This window comes from Argopecten irradians, unplaced genomic scaffold (genome assembly GCF_041381155.1).
Source record: "Argopecten irradians isolate NY unplaced genomic scaffold, Ai_NY scaffold_1134, whole genome shotgun sequence".
NCBI classification, from domain to species: Eukaryota; Metazoa; Mollusca; class Bivalvia; order Pectinida; family Pectinidae; genus Argopecten; species Argopecten irradians.
The window spans coordinates 1-4979 of NW_027188601.1; the positions used below are offsets into that span (position 1 = coordinate 1).

At 34.0% G+C, this 4979-nt stretch overlaps 1 pseudogene; it reads left to right on the forward strand.

Annotated features, from left to right (window-relative positions):
• Nucleotides 1–1314: 1314 nt before the first annotated feature.
• Nucleotides 1315–4630, forward strand: LOC138313982 (uncharacterized; annotated as a pseudogene).
• The last annotated feature ends 349 nt before the right edge of the window (nucleotides 4631–4979 follow it).

The window sequence follows — 4979 nt, forward strand, 5'->3', positions numbered from 1 at the left end:
GAACTGTGATCTGTCGTTCAAGTGTATGGAATGATGACGAAGTATTGGGAACTTCCAGAAATATCAAAAGTAGAAAGCTGATATGACCGACTGACGAATCCGAGTTTTTCTCCAGGAAAATGACAAAAGCTTCCATCAATTATAACAAAGGTATAAGACAATGTCCTTCCTGTGGGATCCATTGTACAAAAATAGACCCATACAATAAACAAGTGGAGTGTGTTTATTGTAGAGAGACGGAAAATCTCTGTACACGTGTTGCTGGAAATATGTTGTATATTGGGATGCATGTCATAATTGTGAATAAGATTACATCAAAATTGCCAAACGCATCCTTGATAACTTCGAGCGCGTTAAAATGAAATACAGTAACATACCTAATGTACCAAAAGTTCGAGCATGTACAGAATGTAAAACTTTAATCGAACATGACGGCGGTTTGAAGACAATAGAATGTTATAATTCAAAATGTCGCCATACGTTTTGCTTCAGATGTCTGTTAAGATAATGAGGTTGTTATTTCTAGAATAAAGGAATTGATTTATCCATAACTTCAAAGACGACACCCTGTTCAGCTATTAAATGTTTTTAACGATTTCGATAAACAATTATAACGATAACGTGATTTCGTTGAACCACAGAGATACGCAATAACCGTGTTTGACTGTACATGTGTAATGCGAATCATATCTATGTTTTTATATTGCAATAATTCCATCTATTTTGTTCATGCGACATTAATCTTTCACTTTATTTTCATTTGATAACATACAAACATTTTAATATTATTGAAAAATATATTTCATATAAACATGTGATTTCGTATTTTCTGTAAAAGAATATCTTTTTAATCCTTGATATGAATATCATACTTAATATGAAACCTTTCATACACCGTATTGAATTGTCTAACAAGCAATCATATATATTTTGACGTAAAAACTGTTTAGTGTATCATGGCTGACAGGGCTAGGCATTTTAAAAACATATCAACATAATTTTAACAGTGTAACATGGAAATATAATTATTGATACTTCATTTCAATTATTGTTTCCCGACCATTTTATCTTTAAATACCGAAGAGTGGCAGGAACCTCTGTCTCTAACACATACGTGAGTACCAAAATGCTTTGAGTAAAGAAACATGTTCCTAGTATTCGACATCACAATAAAATCGAAGTAAAACCAAGCCTATTTAAGTCGTATTGTATTAGCATCTGAGATTAGGAGTTGCGCAAAGTTTTGAGGATTAATACAGAGTTTCTTAAAAATATTTATGAAATTATATTGCAGTTAAAGTATAACTTTGAGTGATGCTTACGCCGTTTCGCGATCGTGTTCATTTGAAATATTTCTCGAGCATTTCAATAAATCCGGGTTCACTGTTGGCCGATGGACCAAGGACTGTTCGTGACCGATGGACCAAGAAAGTCAAGTCAACTGTTTCAAAGTCACTCGGAATAAAAGTTGACGAAATTGAAGTCATCAAAGATACAAACAATACTACGTAATGATGAAAAGGAATTCCGAACTGATGGCGTTACTGAAATCATGATCATCAGAAAAGATAGACGAGTGCCAATCGGAGAGAGAGCACAAGCAAGGAAGACATGTTTGACGGTGATATGGCGGACGGGGATCGTATCAGAATGAGTTGTGGACATGCAGCAAGTAAGTAATGTCGGGCGGGGATTGTGTCAAAAGCTGTTATTGACAAGAAGCATGGCCAGATGGAGGTCATTTCAAAATGTAATTGTAAACGAATATAGGGAATAAGTATTGACAAACGGAGGCTATGTCAAAATTAAGTCATGATGTCAAATGTCGTGTAAATGACGGACGACAACCATGTCAAAATCTGTTCTGAACATGCCGCAAATAATAAAATGAGATATGATGAACAGGGTTCGTATGCAAATATGTCTATTTCTCACTCCTAACCTATAATTAAACCATTGTGCTATGACGTGTATAGTACAGCCTGGTTTTACTCATGTTTTTCTTTCTTTGGTTTTAGCCCCAGAAAACCTGTACAGATATTGCTTTATCAAGCTCAATTAGCTGTGATCAGTCGTTCAAGTGTATGGAATGTGATGAAGTTTGGGAATTTCCAGAGATATCCAAGAAAGCTGATATGACCGATGACGAATCTGTATTTTTCTCCAGGAAAATGACAAAAGTTGCCATCGATTATAACAATGATATAAGACAATGTCCTACCTGTGGGATGCAATGTACAAGAATAGACCCAGACGATAACCAAGTGGATTGTGTCTATTGTATGAGAGACGGAAAATCCGTGTACGCTTTCTGCTGGGAATGTGTTTTACCTTGGGATGCAGGTCACAATTGTGACAAAAATAGCATCAAAATTGCTCAATGGACTCTTGATAATTGCGAGCGCGTCAAAATGGAATACAGTAACATATCTAATGTACCAAAGGTTCGAGCATGTCCAGAATGTAAAAGTTTAATCGAACATGATGGCGGATGTAAGACAATGGAATGTTGTAATCCAGCATGTACACTTACTTTCTGCTTCAGCTGTCTGACGTCCGCAGATCAGTATGGGGATCTCCAGTGTTGTGTTTATGATTCCGAATGTACAGTTGCTCCTGTTCAGAAACTTGTAGAGTATGAAGAGGTGTATTCACTGGAGTCGCTTACTAAATTTTAACTAAAATATGTTTCACAATGTTACATTGATATTTAAGCGTGTTTTAGACCAGATTTAATTTTCCATCTAAATCTCAATGGTTACTGACATTGGTTCTTGCACATTCCTACTTAGTATTTTGAAAGATGCCAAATATATGAGCACGGAAGAATGAATACATTTTATATAATGGCATTCAAAAGTTGCAAAAAATGGATACGATTTTGTGAGAAAATATTTGAGCTGTAAGCGAGAGTTTATACACTCGAAACAACTGCTGTTAAACGTAGACCGTCCCTTCTGTGACGTCATTTAAGGATTAACTTGAATAGCTTTTTATGTTATGGAGATATAAACACAAAATCTGAGTATACTCTAAATAAACCGCGAAGCGGTTAATGATGACAGTACACTCAGATGTTTGTGTTATATCTCCATAAAATAAAAAATCTATTCAACTTAATCCTTATAATTCAAATTAGTAAAGATAATCTCTTCAATACTCAAAATTCATTTTGGGACTCCTTTGTCTATGAAATCATTACGCCGCCATCTCAGCCAATCAGAAGCAACGTCACAAACGGCGACGACATTTTTTCCTTTAAGGGCTGATAAAGTAAATTTTTAAGCCAATGAAAATGCTCGTAACAAGCAAAATTGAATTATACGTTTGTAACGTCGCAATCCGGTTCCCGGCAAACGTGTTTTGTAATGTTGAAAATCTTGTAGTTGTGTATGTTATAGTTGTGTGTAACTCCAACGCAGATTGAGTGGATTGTATGATTTATTGGAGTCTTAGGAATCGACTCTGTACAGAGGTTACTTGCGAGTTTATATAGCAGTACACCGGGATAACAAATGTCAATATTTGGGTATGATACCAAATACCTGGGACAGTTGATACCAATGTAGCTGCTGTATAATATAGGGAAACATGGTTAATCATTAGGACTTACACTGTATTATAATTAACAACATGGCTAGGTAATTAGTAGTTATACAATGACCCTAACGGAAGTTGGTTTCAAATAGACTTTACATGTACGTACATATGCTATTGTAAATAAGAAACACATGTGCTTGACCTACACAATGTAACATACTTGAAAGTCGCACATGTAAATGTAGATAATTATGTATTAATCCAAATTTTCTTATCATTATTATATTATACCACATTTTATTTCTCCGTACCCATCTATCATAACTCGCTTCTGACATCGGCATTCGAGCAAATATTTTGTCTGGAACCTTTCCGAGTGTTTAGTTGAAGTGTATCAATCTAAAGTTTGTGGCAATCGGTAAAATTCAAGAATCATAATAGTCGCTAAACAGTCGGATAGAAAACACATGGATTTACGGGGACCCAAAATGAAAAACTTCACGTCAGTAGTAACAAATGAATGACCGTTATCGTTACCTATACCTATCTTTTTGCAGAAAAGAAACAAATTTACACAGTATATGGATGCTAAAGGAAGTTAGTGGTATTTTGAATGGAAACGTTCGAGTTTCGAGCTTCAATATGCACTCTTCGTTAGAAAATTGTATATTAATTTTCGTCCGGAAACGGACAAACAAAATACGGAAATAAAATTGCTGGAAATTATTTTCATTTTATTTTATATTTAAATCTTTGCTTACAATATGAAAGTTGCTTTTGAGGAAAATATTCGATTTTAATACAATATCAGACAGAGGAAATATTTGTCTCAGAAAAAGCTGATGTATTTTCTGCTGAAGTTGACTCTTTTTGGAAGTTTGAGGTAAGGCCTACATGTAGCTTGCAAACTGGTTTGTTATATTTTATATAATAAATAAATAAAATCGTTAAGATATGTAATTATTGTGTTATTTTGTATGCTCCAATAATATAATGAACATTGAAAATTCACAAGGGTAAATGAATAACATAAAACGTTGAAAAGTGCTACGGATTCACCTATTCTTAACGTTTTCAGGCCAAAATTTAAGGGGTATTAGAAAGCAAATCGGTTATATTTTGAAAAATAATATGGTGAGGTATACCTTTTATTGGTTTTTCATATTGCAAATAAGTCAATCTTCATGAAAATTATTAAAAAAATAGATTTTTTCTGATATTTCTTTTCAGAAAATAAAACATGACTATTTTGATGCAATTTTCCACTAAAATTGGGTCCGGATTTAATTTTAAAATAATGATATTTCGTTATATTGTGGAAAACCCAGCTTATTTGATATAGTTATGAATTCTATGTCACCTACTGAAGGTATGGACATGTTACGGGCATATTCTTTATATGTGAAGGGGTGTTAAACGGAGGAAATATTATCTATTTA